At 48.7% G+C, this 15,964-nt stretch overlaps 1 protein-coding gene across 2 annotated transcripts in view; it reads right to left on the bottom strand.

Moving 5' to 3' along the window:
* The window catches only part of EFR3B (EFR3 homolog B), a 614,353-nt gene that overhangs the window by 327,759 nt on the left and 270,630 nt on the right, over positions 1 to 15,964 (bottom strand). The gene's annotated exons all lie outside the window — the stretch shown is intronic.

Here is a 15,964-nt window from a genome sequence, read left to right as displayed (position 1 = left end):
CGTTGAGGACCCCTGGCAAGTGTTCTGCCTTCAGCGATATCCTGTGAAGAATCGCCCATCCCCAGATCTGTTGAGCTTCGTGCGACAATGGGCGAGATCTGGTTCCTCCCTCCTTGTTCACATAGTGCATGGCCGTGGTGTTGTCCGTCCTGATAAGCACCTGTGAACCTTCCAGCCGAGGAAGAAAAGCTTGCAGAGCCAGTCTTATCGCCCTTAGCGCTAAAAGGTTTATGTGAAAATGTTTCTCCTGGGGCGTCCAATGACGGCTGACATGCAGGTCCTGCATCACTGCCCCCCAACCCTCCAATGACGCGTCCGTTGTCACCACTTGTGGAGACGGGTCGCTTACGAAGTATAGACCTTGGGATCTGTCGCTTCCTTCATCACTGGAGTGACGGTCACTCTGTCCTCGAATGAACCATGGACCTGTTTCCACTGGTTGTCCAGCTGTTCCTGCAGAGGACGTATTCTTAGTCTGCAATGGGGAATTAGTGGGATACAGAATGAAATCACTCCCAGGAGAGACTCGTAGCGGCATACTGAAAGACACTTTCTTGCGTGTAAGACCCGGGCCAAGGTCTGTAATTTCTCACTCCTTTCCGGAGTAGGGAAGGCTTTTGAGAGCTTTGAATCCAAGACGGCTCCTAGGAAGCGAGCCTTTCTGGACAGAACCAGGGAGGACTTTCCGTTGTTCAGAGTGAGTCCCAGATTCTGAAACAAATTGGTACAAGCCTGAACAGCCTCGAGCGCTGCCTCCCTGGATGGAGCTTTCAGCAACCAGTCGCCCAGGTAGGGGAAGACTTGGAAATGGTTCCTTCGCAGGAAAGCTGCTACTGGCGCCAGCACCTTTGTAAAACTTCTCGGGGCTGAGCGGAGTCCAAAGGGTAAAACCCTGAACTGAAAATGGCTCTTAGCTACTGTGAATCGGAGAAACCTTCTGTGTGCTGGGTGAATCGGAACGTGGAAATACGCATCCTCGAGATCGAGTGTGGCCATGAAATCCCCCGGACTGATGAGCTTCAAGATGTCCTGGAGAGAGACCATCCGGAAGGACAGGGAGATGAGATAGGTGTTTAACTCCCTGAGGTCTAAAATGGGGCGCCATGTCTCTAACGTCTTCTTCACCAGGAAGAACCTGGAATAGAATCCTTGCCCCCTTTGGTTGGAGGGGACCGGCTCTATCGCTCCCTTCCGGAGCATCTGTTGGACTTCGAGCCGCAGGAGACGCTGGTGTTTCGATGGAATGGCTGCCGGGGGCTTGGGTGGAGGGACTTGCGTGAATTCCAAGGTATGCCCTTTCCGAATGATGTTGAGCACCCAACGGTCCGATGTTATCCTGGACCAATTGTGAAGGTATTTGGTGACCCTGCCTCCAACTGATGATCTCTTGAAGGAGGGTCCAGTAGGAAGAGCCAGGAGGCCGCTATTGGCGCTTGGACGAATCTCGTCCTCGTCCAGCCTGTTTCCCCTTATTGTAAGGCCTGGAGTAGTTGGTAGACTGGCCCTGCCGCTGTTGATAAGGCTGACGATATTGCTGGGAACCTGAGCCCATGGAGGAATAGCGCTGCTGTTGGAAGGATCCCCTGAAGTTACCTCCTCTGCCTCTGGATCCTTTAAAAGAAAACTTTCAGTACTGAAGGGTCCCCAAGGACCTGGCCGTCTCCGTGTCCTTTTTTATTTCTTGAAGAGTGTCGTCAATGAGTTTGCCGAACAATCCCTCACCATCAAAGTGAAGATCCAGGACCTTGTTTTGGATCTCAGGCCGAAACCAAGAAGCCTTGAGCCATCCTTGGCGACGGAGGACTGCCGCCCCAGCCAAGGAACGAAACGCCGTTGTTGCAATGTCCATTGCACAGTCAATGATCTCCATCGACGTCGCTTCTCCCTCTTGCAAAATCTTTTTCGTCTCAGATGTTAACTCTGGAGGCAGCTGGTCAAGGTACGGGGTGACATCACAGCAAAGCTGGCGGTCGTATCTACCCAGGATCGCATGGGCATTAGCAGCTCGCACCAGCAAACTCGCCATCAATGAGAATCTTTACCCCGCATTATCCAACCTCTGCCCTTCCTTGTCTGGAGGAGTTGTTAAGGGAGCAGAGGGGTTACGTGATTTCCTCTGCGCTGCCTGCGAGATAACGGAGTCTGGTCTTGGATGACCCGTTAAAGCCGCTGGCCCATCGTCGGGTGCCTTGTATTTCTTATCTAGACGCGGTAGCACAGGGGCCACCGTTGCCGGGTTCTTCATCGCCTTTAGGCCCTCTTTCCACAGATGATCCACAATAGGAATGGACCTAGTTGATTTCCGAAAGGGTTCCTTGAAATCGTATAGGAAACAATCTGTAGTAACCTTAGGCATTACCAATTTGAATCTGCCAGCAGCCCTTTCCATCAGCTGATGGAAGCCCCCAATGTCCGCTGGCGGGAAATCCGCCGGACCCGGGACTGGTGATGCGGGATCCGGAATGATATAATCATCATATTCAGTATTAGGAACAGAATCATGATCCGACTGCTGATCCTCATCCGAGGAATCATCATGGGCCTCTTGCAGCCCGAAGGAATCCTGTTGGAAGGATGTCTGAGGCTGAGGAGAAACTTGAGCCGGAAAAGTTGGCGTCACCGGTGAGGCCGAAACCACTGTAGGCGCAGCAGGCGGTGTTGGAACCGGAATTGGCCTATTCGCCTTAGATTTATAGTCCTGTAGCATCTAATGCAGATCTTGGAGAAAAGATGGCACTGTAACCATATCCTGCCCAGAATGGCGCTCTAATTGGGCCGCTTGATGACCAACCTCTTCGTGGTCGTATTCGCCCTCAGAGTCCGTCTCCTGGCATTTGACTAGAAGTTGGGAGGGACTATTGGCATAGCTGTACGAGTCCTGGTCCTCCTCCTCCGACTCTCCTTCCTGAAGAAGCATGGTTGGCAGTAGGGGAGACACAGTCCTCGGAGAAGTCATCTCCGGCGTGATTCTTGTTACAGAAATCGTAATTCTCTTTTCAGAGGACAAGATCGTTGACGGGTCCGTCGGCGACGGTTGTACACGCGTCGATGAGATCGGGGTCGTCGAAGTCGTCGACGATGTAACTGTCGACACTCCAGCTGTCGCCATAGTCAAAGTCGTCGTCGTCGATGCCCTCGTCGACGACACTGCCGTCGTCGTCGTTACCATCGTCGTCGGCGACATTAACATTCGTCGTCGACATCCTCGTCGTCGACACATTCGTCGTCGGCACCTTCGTCGTCGGCACCTTTGTCGTCGGAGCCTTCGTCGTCGGCGCCTTTGTCGTCGGCGGCGTCGTCGACGGTGTCTTCGTCGCCGACACCTTCGTCGTCGGCAAATCTTCCGTTGACGCAGCGGAATCTGCCGTCGACGGTACCTTCGTCGACGATACCCCTGTCGACGGGATCGTCGACGATAACATTTTCGACTTTGATTTCTGCGTCGACGGAACGTTCGCCGTCGAAGTCTTCGTCGTCGAGGACTTAGAACTCCTCTCAGAAGACTGGGATGAAGGTTTCTTGAAGGCTGAGGCAGTCTTCTCACCTTTGGAAGGCGTAACAGGTCCTACCCTCTCCTTTTCACCTCGGTGAGGAGATTTGCTGGGACCTAGGCTCTCAGACACACTGGGGGTCTTTTTTGAGGCCTTAGAAGATCTTTCAACAGAAGGAGAAGGGGAACTCCTACCCCTCTTCACTGACCTTTTCAAGGAAGACATCGACGCTGCGTCCTCACTGTCACTGGAAACAGTGTCCTTCCTGGATTTCAGCTTCTGGAGCCATGTCAAAAGTCTACCCTCACGGTCCCGGAGGGTCTTGGTCGAAAAGGTGCGACAGATCTTGCAGTCCGCAGCCTGGTGGTCAGGATAGAGGCAATAGATGCAGTCTTTGTGCTTATCCTCCACAAAAACCCTCTTTTTGCCACAGGTGGAACATGGCTTAAAAAGGGCTTTTTTCTTCTCCATTTCAGACATGCTGGAAGGCAGGTAACAATCCTGAAGCGAATCTGAAAGATTCTGAAGAAAAAATCCTGAAGAAATTCCTTTGAAGAGTAGAAGTTGAGCAGAGCTCAAAGGAGACTCCCTAAGCACAACGTGCGGTAGAAAATCTGAGGCTCTGAGGTTCCTTCAGGAAGGTTCTAAGGGGTGAGTCACTTCTGATTGGCTGATGCCTAAGTTTGGTCTCTTTTACACAAAGAGGGTGATATGCTACAAAAGGGAATGAGGCCTAGGCCTTTTTCCTTGGTCTTTTGTACCTACAGCTATGGTATTTTTGTTACCGAGACTCCCATTCCGACGACGGGGAATGATACAAAGCATGGGAATCTATGAAAGTTCCAATACTGGGGTAACTAGCACCGCCTCCTGGCACCACCACAAGCAGGCTCCTCCCCCTGAGCTAGAACAGGGGAACACCACACAGCACCCACCACCACCAAAGCAACAACTGGGACCGACCCCAGACAACACCAGGGTGGCGGTTGCTAGGGGGGTGAGGGGGTTCCATGGTTTGAAATGCGGACACCTCTCCCCTGGGGGGCTATCCAGACATGAACTTTAAGGTCTGCGACATTAACTAATGGGGAGCGCGGAAAACGGATGGGGAAACATTCACACAACATATAATTGGGCCGCATCACACAAATAAATCAAGCCAATGCGCACTGAGGTAACCCGTGAGGAGGAGGCGGCCGGACATGCGGCTAGCATCAGCCCTCTTGTGACCAGACCTTGGAGAGAAGGCAAACAGGCTGCTTTACGAAGGAGCAACCTTTTATCTGAGCCCTGAAACCAGACTAGTAAAACACATTAAATAGCAGAGGCTCCCACGGGGGCCCGGCCACCCTTCTCTCATCCGGATTCTTAAATTGACATTACATGATTGTGTGTGTGTGTGTGTGAGACTTTGTATGTGAGACACTGGGTGCGTGTGACTGTGTGTGAGAGACTGTGTGAGAGAGACTGTGTGAGAGAGACTGTGTGAGAGAGACTGTGTGAGAGAGACTGTGTGAGAGAGACTGTGTGTGAGAGACTGTGTGTGAGAGACTGTGTGTGAGAGACTGTGTGTGTGAGACTGTGTGAGACTGCGTGTGAGACACTCTGTGAGACACTCTCTACTACTCTCTATTCAAGCTCTACTACTCTCAACTACTCACTCTGTAATCACTCCCTACTATTCTACTCTCTACTCATGCTCTACTATTCACTCTCTACTACTCTACTCTCTACTACTCATTCTCAACTACTCCCTACTCATTCTCTACTACTCACTCTCTACTACTCTCTACTACTCACTCTCTACTACTCTACTCTACTCATTCTCTACTACTCACTCTGTACTACTCTCTCTACTACACTCTACTACACTCTCTACTACACTCTCTACTACACTCTCTACTACTCACTCTCTACTACTCACTCTCTACTACTCACTCTCTACTACTCACTCTTCTACTCTCTATTACTCTAATCTACTCACTCTCTACTACTCATTCTCTACTAATATCTCTACTACTCTCTACTACGCACTCTCTACTACTCTACTCTCTACTCACTCTCTACTACCCACTTTCTACTACTCACTTTCTACTACTCTCTACTCATTTTCTACTACTCTCTCTACTACTCTACTCATTCTCTACTACTATCTACTACTCACTTCCTACTACTCACTTCCTACTACTCTCTACTACTCACTCTACTCACTCTACTCTCTACTACTCACTCTCTGCTCTCTAATGGCATGACATGAGTGACAGTGAATGGAGTACCAGCATGATTGGCCATTGCGGCGCTTTCATAACTCCAGTAGAGGTTAGAGCTATAAAAAAAAAAGCATTAAACATGCAATATGTCTTGCCTTTCATTAAGGTAAAGCCATTTGCTTTGCTATATGATACCATTAGCAAAGCAAATGGCTTTAACTTAATAAGAGGCAAGACCTATTGCATTTTCAATGCTTGTTCACTATGTAGGCTGATGCACGCAGCATACATAGAGAAAATGGCCTGCCTGGGGCGCTCCCCAATCACAACACTGCCATTGCAGCGTTGTGTTTGGATTGAGTAGGGGAGGGAGGCTGCCTGCTTCCTGTTCCTGCAGCAGGAACACACAGCAGGACCCGGTTGCACCATTATACCGTAAAGTCCACATTTGTAAAGCGCACCATCACCCGTAAGGGTCTCTAGGCGCTGGGGGCCGTCGGGAAGATTAAGCGAGCTATTGCCCAGAGTCACATGGTGCTGGGCTAACCTGCCGCCGGAGCCGGGGATCGAACCGTGGTCCCCAGATTCCAGCGTCAGTCGCCCTGGCCGCGGCGCCACACCTCTCCCACGTGACCGGCCAGGAGCGGAGGCAGCTCGGTAACCGGCAGTAAGGTACGTTTTATTTGTTTTTTTATTCCTCACCTGCACCCCGCCTCCCTCCGGCGAGCATGCCGACCGCGGCTGCCCAGCAATATAGCAGCACAACTGCTATTTCCAACTCACAATCATATGTTGATTGGCAACATTTGTCTAGGGCGATGCAGGGAGGGCGACAGGACCAGAGGTAAGAACGAATCATGGCCACCAGGTTCTGAAACAAAGAAGCTGGGATCATCCGTGGAAAGTTTTGCAAAATCTTTAGGAAGTGGGAAGGATCATCATTTTAAATAATGGTACCCTATCAAGATTCTGGACCATTTTAGTCTAGTCTGGGAAGATCATAATAAGTGAGAACTGAAATGGCAAGTTGCTGATCTTCCTTGCCTCCCAAAGTAATGCATCTCAGTCCCATTAGTTCAGGATTGATGCGATCAACACATCAGGGAGAGAAACCAGAGGTGGCTTCAGGGCCAATGAACTGGGGTTCCTTCGATCACAAACCACAGAGAGAGCGAGTCTCCAAGAATCCAGGATTTTAGCCAGTGCTCCAGGAATTTCTCCAGGTCTGCGGATTCAGCCCCCTCTGGAAAGCCCACAAATCTAAGGTTATTTCACCTGGAACTGTTTTCAGTGTATACCGCTCTGCTTTCGAGTTGTTTAGTAGAGGAAAGGAGTGTAGACGTAGTGAATTTGAGGGTAGCTACATAGCCACATCGTCTTTCAGTGTTGAGACCCAACCTTCTGCTTCAGAAACTCGGTTGGCCATATCATGGTTGTCTTGGCAAGAAGGGTTACATTGACCTTCACTCCCCAATACTCATCTCCACTGTCTTGGCTTGGATTGCCTGTAGGATAGCCCCATTATCTGCTGAATCAGTCAAGCGCTAATTCGGTAAGCTTTCGGTCAGGGGCCTGTGGTGTCTGGATGGTGGTTGGAGAACTTGTCCATTTTGATCTGGGCATGAATGGCAGAGTCTTTGTCCTTCACATGGTGCACCTCGAGTGTGAGCCTGCGGATGACAATGGTGCCAGCTGGTCTTGAACTCAAGCCTTCTGCTGGTTAGGGCCTCCCAATCAAGATCCTGTGTTGAAGCTGGCCCTTGCCCTGTCAAAGGAGATGAAAAATGGGGGAGTAGCATGAGCAGCGTCTACCATCCCCCTAGTCCCTTAGAGCCCAGTTGTCTCAGTTCGGAGCACACGTTTCCCCACTGTGGGAAAGAGGCGGGCTATGCAAGAGGCAGATTGAGCAAGATGTTATCAAGGTGCTGTCTAGGGTAGCTTGGTCAGGCCTCACAACCCCTAAGATTTGGAGCATGGAGAGTGCCTGCAGTCGACTACACTGTATTCACCTCCACCATCTCTGTAGGCCGCAAAGTAACCCAGGGCTCTTGTCTGGCTCACCCGGATAATGCCAGAGCAGTTGAGCCTCTACCTTAGAGCTAATCTCAGAGTACAGTATCCCCTTTGTAGTGGAAACTATTCTTCTGCTGGGTGATCCAGACTCCCGGCCCTGGGCATTCAAAATGCATCCAAATTAGCCCTGCAATGTAGTGAAGAGGGTGAAAGGGGGCAGGAGGTTGAACCACTTAGCCCACAAAAACCAAAGGGTCTAGCTACAGGAGTCAGCGCTTCACTTCCCAAATCAGCTTCGGTCCAATGGTACACAGGTCAGCTGTGTGACTCGGAGGCAGCTCCTCGTCTCCATGCCCTCAGCCTGCATGCGGCTCAGCCTCAGGGGCCCCACATTTCCACCCAGGCGTCTCAGGGCTACAAGCCTCAGTGGTCGATCAGGCTGTCCGTCCTGTGGGGGAACAGGCAAGAAGAGCACCAGGGGGGCTGTCATCTCGCTGACCAACCTCAAGGATGGCACGGCTTGGCCCAAGACAAGCCGCTGGGCAGAACTCAGTTTCTCTCTGATATCTGGGCTCCCAAATGGCGATGGAAGGATGCCTTTGGGGCAGCAGAGGCTAAGGTAAGCTCACCGAAATCTCTGCAGGGCTCTAAAACTGCTGTAACTTTGCCAGATGAAGCAGGATGTTGCGGAGTTCCAGGAGACTTTCTAAAAAGCACCCACCATCTTGGCTGCTTCAGCCATACCTCTACAAGAAGCACATTTATTGTACTTTCTGTTCTAATGAGTTGCAAAGTCGTCTATAGGCTGCAGATGTCCTTCAGAATCTCCCACTAATGAGATGAGTGGAGATGCCAGCTGAGTCTGTCCACTCTGGTCTGGGGTATCAACCCTATTCAGACATCTGAATTCCCAGACGTCCTTGGAAACCACAGGCTATAAGTCTCATTGTTCATGAAATGGTACATGGCCTAGAAGAACACCGACACCCTATCTGGAGAAGGACATGTTTTTGACAATATGGAGTTAATTATTTCCCTTATGAATAAAATCATCTTGGAGTAAATGAAGAAGGATCTAGGTTAGTTAACAGAGAAAACAAAGATAATATTGGGTGCCAAGATCAATGCCTATAACGCACTCTTCCTGGCCCATCTCAGAAAGGATGACTGCCTAAGTACGGAAAGAATTTGAAAATCTACTACTGCAGAAATGCTACTACTATGGCCATGATCTGGCCGAAGTCTCAAGATAAGGTATTGAGCCCCACAGATTATGTCCTGTACTAAGTGTGCTGGGTTTCCATAATGCACTTCCTCTGCTGCTCCCAGACGGATATATCGAAGTAAGTTCTGAAGCCCACTGAACACAGCCAGTCATTGTTTTCGATGGCGGCCAACACCCAAGTCACGGCCAACATCTTGAACTTCAGTAAGTGAAAAGAACGGTTTTCAGTATAGAGGTCTAGATGGAACAGAGCACTCCTCCCTTTTCCCTTCCAAAGAAACAGTCTATTCCTACCTCCTTTAAGGAGTCATGACCGGCTCTGCTACTCCCAATAGGATACATTTCTCTACTTTCAGCAAAAATTTGTGGGAGGCAGAGGAAGCTTGGATGGAGATGGCCATGTAAGTGGCATATCTTGGCATTCTTCATCATTGAGAGCGCCTATACACTGGTGCTCATTTTGCAGTCATGGTGGTAAAGAGGGCCAGCAACACACATCTGTGAGCCCCACCTAAGAATCACGTCAAGAAAACGATCATTCAAAACTCAAGTGACGAACTTATGTTTATTTTAAAATTATGGAATGCACTGATATATGACAAATAGAACTATTGTAGTAGGACTCTTACTCAGATGTGGTTTCTTTGTGAACTTGTCTGTATAGTATGATAGTTGGTATGTAGGAGAGGAATGAAAGGTGAGAATGGATGAATGATAGAATGTAAATACGTTTTTCTTTTCGCTTTGGGGGTATCGAAATATAAATTCATGCTCAGAAAAGCGAAGGACTGCTTTTCTTCCTTTTGAAATAACACTGTGAATACGTTTTATGTAATATACTTATCAATGAAAAAATCTTTTTTTATAAAGTGGAAATATAAAAAACTAAAAAACTTGTTTTGGAAAATAAATACAATGCAAATGAAAGTTAATTTTCTCTTGTGTATCTATGCTGTATAGTAAATATTGTGATTAGAGTTATTGCCATTTTTCAAACCAGATAGGCCTGATAAGAGGTTGTTCTATATTGTATCTATTTTCCTTCCCCCTCCTCTTAGGCCTCAAAGAAACTGGGGGTACCTTATGTAGGAAGGTAGATCCCTGACTATGGTTGCCCCCAACTTTTTGCCTGGTGTTTTGCTGGTTTTCTGACTTAGTTGACCTGGGACCCTGCTATTCAGGACCCCAGGCCTACTGCTCTCTCTGTAAAATGGATTCCATGTACCTTAGGTACATATCTAATTGGATACTGAGTCACCTTATCAGTCCCTGTATAGTGTACCTTAGGTACCCAGGGCATAGGTGTACCCAGGGCCTACCAGGGGCTGCAGCATGTATTATGCCATCCCTGGCTGGCCATCCAAATCTGACACAACTGGCTGCACGACAGCTGGGGCAAGGTGGTGTAATCACCCTTTGCTTTAGATATAGTATACCTATATCTAAACCTAAATGGGCACACAGATCTCCTATCAGTCACTCCTATGGCAGGCCTTAACAATCCTGAAGGCAGAGTGCTTGGAATCGTGTGAGATAGTGCCCTGGCATGAGCTGAGCCTGTCTGCGGCTTTCGGGATCCATCCCTTAGCCGTTTCCATGATATCGCATACCATATACTCTTAAGTGCATTATAATCCTCGCGGTTATGTGCCAACTCTGGTATCGCTTTATCAAAACATGTCGAGTAAGGTGTCATACGAATTGGAATACTAACCCCTCGCCAATTCTGGCGACGGGGGTTAGCATTCCACCCTTCTAGAGGGACACGACATGTATGTAACCTGTAACCCCGGTTAAAGTCAGACAGAGCCTTAGCTCCACAAAATGGATGCTGCCACCGAGACACAAGTCTGCCCTCCTGCTGCTGGGAGTCCTCCCAGCCCAGGAGGAAAGGACAAAGGGTTTCCTGCCAGGGGCGGTGCCAGCACCGTCCTAGACAGGATTTTGTGTATCCTAGGTAGGCAGGGCTTTAGAGGAAGGTGACTGCAAGTGGCACCCCGGTGCTCACTGTGCATAGGCCGGCTGGAACCAGTTCCAGGGGCACTCCAGCCCCTGATCTGGGGAAAGCCCGCCAAAGGAGAGGGGTGTAACCACCCCCCTCCTAGTCCCACCCATAGGGCAGGACTTAGTCGCGTGCCAGCCCCTTTTTGCAGGATAAAGGTAGGAACTGGCCCCCTTCCAAATCAGATCATCTTTGAATCCTGAAACTACTTTCCACGAAAGGAACTCAAGACTTCTTCCCAAGATTCTCCCTTGTGACTAAGGAGTAGTCACCCTGCAGCAGCAGGCACCAACCAAGCATCGCGGTTTGTTATCAGTCTCTCCTCCGGATCAAGACTGCTCCAGCAGGACGAGAACCGGCTTCCCTGGCACCTCTGACCTCAACCTACATCATCAGCCCAGCTGTGATCCGTGGGTGCGACGAGACCTCGAGGGACCGGCCATCTTCAGAACTGCACGACGCTTGTCCAGCACGACCGCTGAGTGACCCTCGACTGAGTGCTTTGGGGTAAGAGAAGCCCCGACCCTGAGCAGCTCCAGCACCGAAGTTCAGCCCCCCTGCATCCACGAGATCTGCGTGGGGCCCTTCTGCTCTTTGCTGCTCACCGCGTTGTCCAGGTCGCTTGCCCGTTGGCTAGTGGCCCTCTCACGACGCTCCACGACGACGACCACTGCTGGTATGGTTGCTCCAGACTAGCCCTTGCTTCCCTTCTTCAGAGAAGCACCCTGGACCCTCCTGGTCCACCCAAGACGCCATTTTAGGTCCACCGCGTGGGCCTTGCATTTGCCAAGACTTGTTGCCCCAATCCTGGGTCCAGCGACGTCGACAGCAAGTACCTTCGTGGGACAGCTCGCACCTCCATCCTGGTCGCCGACAACGCCTCCTGGTCCGAGAGACTGCAGAGCCCAGCAGCGCCCACTCACCTGGCTGAGGTGACTTCGTCCGGTGCCATCCTGGTGCCCACTCAAATCACTGGCTAGTGATTCAGAACTTGGTCCCCTCTGCTTACAGGTTTCTTCTTCCCTGATCCAGGCTTGGATCACCACGAACTCCTTCACTGGCCGCCTGCCAGCAACTTCTTTCTTCAGGCTCCTGGATCTTCAACGAGGGTTTCCGACGCAACTTGAACCCCAACTTGAATCCCTTCAAAGATCTGACACCTGCAATAAAAAGATCTTTTGCAGATGGCATGAGAGCAATATCTGCATGGATGTCATCAAACTGTCTCCAATGTAATGTAGGGAAAACTGAGGTCATGCTGTTTGGACAAGCAGCAACCCACTGGTCACCAGAATGGTGGCCTTTAGAGTTAGGCCCTGCCCCCAGCCCTAAAAACACTGTTAAAAATCTTGGCGTGTTACTAGACCAGACACTCCCCTTTAAGGACCACGTAAACCAAGTGGCTAGCACCTGCTTTCGGGCAATTGGGATGCTAAGGAGAGTGTTCCCCTATCTGCCAGACTGCCACAGGAAAACACTTGTGCAGGCATTAGTCATCAGCAGAGTGGATTACTGCAACAGCCTTCTACTAGGAGCAAATGAAGGACAGTTCAAAAAGTTACAGGTGATCCAAAACACGGCAGCAAGGGTAGTCCTTAATGCCCCCCCCAGGACTCCCTCTCTCCCGCTGCTGACCAGACTCCACTGGTTACCAGTGAAGAAACGAGTGCAGTTTAAGACCTTGTGTACTATTCATAAAAGTGCAATAGGAGAAGGTCCTAAATATCTGGCCAAAATCTTCCAGCCATATGCCCCTGGGCGAACCCTGCGCTCTGGTAACCTGCAGCTTCTGCAGGTGCCTAGAATAAAAAAGTCCAGACAAGGAGGCCGAGCACTAGCCCATATGGGACCAAAGCTCTGGAATTCTTTACCCCTCGAGATGAGATCACTCACCAGTCATCTGGCATTTCGAAAGATCTTAAAAACGCACCTATTCACCAGCAATTGATCTCTCCCTGTTAAACTATACCATCTTATTTGACCACAAACCATCTGAAGTTACGTTCCTTCTGGCAAAGCGCGGAGATACCCCTTCGGGGGTCTATTCAGGCGCTATAGAAGAATATAAAATAAAAATAAAATGCAGCCGCAGCCCCTGGGCTAGGTAAACCAAGTACTCCGGTGCTTCAGCATAGTCCAACACTCTAAGTGTTCGGATCCACCCTTGTTTTCGACCCACCTAGTCGGGTTCGCCCGAGAACAGTAACTTTGTCTTTGCTAGCCTCCATAGACTTTTTCCCGCCTTACGCGTGAGAGTTCCCACTCTGCACACGACGTCCACAGGCCTCCTGCTACTAATCTAAGGGTTTAGTATTGTAGGCCTAGTGTTTCTAAAGTCTATGAGAATAGTTACTTACCTGCTAGTAATTCGCATTCCACTTCTTGTGTATATGGTTTTTCGTGCCCCTCGGGCATTTGTGTAAATTGTGCGACTTTCAGTAATTCTTTAAGAGTTTTTGTTGTGTGCTTAGCTCCCTGTCTCATAAAGAGCCAGGGTAGTCTTGTTATAAATAAATACACTTTATTTTTGATAACAACTTGTGTGGTGTCCTTTCACTTGGTGTTCAAGGGGTAATGTGATGGTAAAACAGCTGGCTTAACACGCCCTCTAGAGTCTTAGCCTTAGACTGCTCGTATCCATGCTACTAGGATAGCTGGTCTATAAGGTTGACTTACAACCAATCATCAATAAGGGTTGTTTGGACTGATACAGAGTGCTCACTAGAATAGTGAACATTATATATCAGGCCAACTTCTCACACCTTAGCACAATTGCATTGCGGTAAAGGAGGGAAAACCTGGAGTGTAGCCCTCCTGAAATATTACAGAGGACAGAGGAGAGCAGCTGGCCTTCCAGAAAGGATTGGGAGTTCTTAGCCTCTGTTGCGGCTGGGGATGGGGACTTGAGGGTCAAAACTGCTCTTTCCTCTTTCAATGCTTGTTTTCACAGGAACAGAAAGTTCCTGCCATGGTCTCAGCTGGAAGGATTCTTGAGCACTGAAAGTCTAGAAAGTCTTCACTGACTGGGTGACATAGCAGTCTCGGAAGCGCGGCCTGGATGGCATTCTGTAATTTGGCCGTAACCATTGATTGTGTTCTGTTGAAGGACCTCATACATTAAAAGATTAAAGCAAGTTCTTCCCCACAAGAGGAAGGCTTTTGACTTTTTTCTGGGCCTCTGGCTTTAGATCGGAGAACCTGAGTCACAACTAGCAGCACAAAACCAGACCAGAGTTGGGGTTCCTGGAGACAGTGTGTTGATGAGGTCCTAAAATATCAGCAATTACTGTTCTGCATTGTGCATGTGGAGGGTGAGCATTAACCCACACTCTTCCAGCAAGGAAGTTTACAAGGCCAATTTATGCTAGAGAAGGAGCGTGGATCTCATTATGGTGGCCCTGGTGTTTGTCTTTCTTGAGATGAGACTGCCTATCTTGTACATTTTCTTGCCATATGTTTTAGTTACCCTCCATGTGGAAGGACATCACTTTTTCCTTCAAGAAAAAAACCACCACCACCACGAACAGTAACATCGGTTCTCATATCCATATGCTCCTTCAAATTCATCTACATTAAAGTCGATGATGGCCTGACCATTTACTCAAACATGATGATATCAGGTAAAAAGACAAAATACCAGGTATTGAAATATAATGTGATGCTGAAACATCGTTTGGTAGACTGGGATATTAACAGGCAAAGGAAGGCTTCAATTAAAGATGACACAGAGACTATCTTTGATTAATTATGATTCACTCTGGGAACGGTGCCTACAGAGGGAGCTTTCACAAAGGCACGAAACGTGTCGCACATGACTGTAGTTCATATTCTACAGATCAGGATATGCTTTATGATTACGACAAATGCTCCTGTTACTTCTGTGAGGTGTGCCAATATCATCTTTATAAAGTGCTTGAATACCTGTCATAATAGACTTTTTGGGAGATGAAGCCTTAAAAGTCTTGTATTTTGGTAAAGAATCTCCAAGGTGAGACAAGCGATATCACAGAGAACTCATGTGGGTGAAACTCCACCATGCCAGCGAGAATGAGACTCCAGACTCTTCTGGGGTATAACTAACTAGCTGTCAAATGGCCAGAACCGACACATCAACTCGGATATAATGGAGAACACTTGGTGAGCCTATATTAATCAAACGTATAATGCAACCTCCACCCCAGTTCTTACAATCCATGGGATGCAACATGAGAATGGGGACCTCCAAGCACGAATAGTCAAGGATTTTCCTAAGCCACGCTCACAGGAATTTGTTAGCCATGTCTCGCAAAACCAGGACCATAAGACCATAAAAAAAAATCTAAGTTCAGAGGGAGCCCTGGGCCCCAATGGTCTGCCAAACACCCTATTTCGGCAGGATCCATCGTTTTGGAGTGGGATTCTCACCCCGCTTTATACACATGCTCTTGCAACTGGCTCAATTCCAGACACATGGAGAGGAAGCATCATAAACCCCATATACAAATCAGGCCCTCATTCCGACCCTTCCAACTATAGAATGATAGCACTAATCAACGTTGAGGCGAAGATATATGCATCAAATTAGTTGCTAGAACTAGAGGATTGGGTGGATCGAACAAACTTGATGCCAAACACGCAAACAGGATTTCAGGCAGGAGTGGGCACACTTACAAACATCTCTACGGTAACTCTCCTAGCCAATCAAGCCTATGCAAAATCCTGCACCTTGTATGCATGCTTTATCGACCTCAAGGCAGCATTCGACAACGTTTCGAGGGCAAATTTATGGGCTAAAATGCCAATAGATCACAACCCCAGGGTCCCCTTACTCCGAAAGTTCTACGGAGAGTACAGATGCTTAGAAAATATGTTATGTTACAAATTATATTGCTGAAATAAAAATATCAACTAAAAAAACCAGGAACCATAACATCAATAAAAAATGACTAATGGCACTAGGAGCAAGAACAAAACTGCAAGTACAGTTTTCTATACCATAGTTAAGCAAATGTTAAAAACCCTATATGCCAAAATGGGCACTAGC

Source organism: Lissotriton helveticus, chromosome 6 (assembly GCF_964261635.1).
Source record: "Lissotriton helveticus chromosome 6, aLisHel1.1, whole genome shotgun sequence".
Taxonomy (NCBI): Eukaryota; Metazoa; Chordata; class Amphibia; order Caudata; family Salamandridae; genus Lissotriton; species Lissotriton helveticus.
Note: the sequence above shows the minus strand (reverse complement) of the source record. Positions and strands in the feature narration are given on the sequence as shown.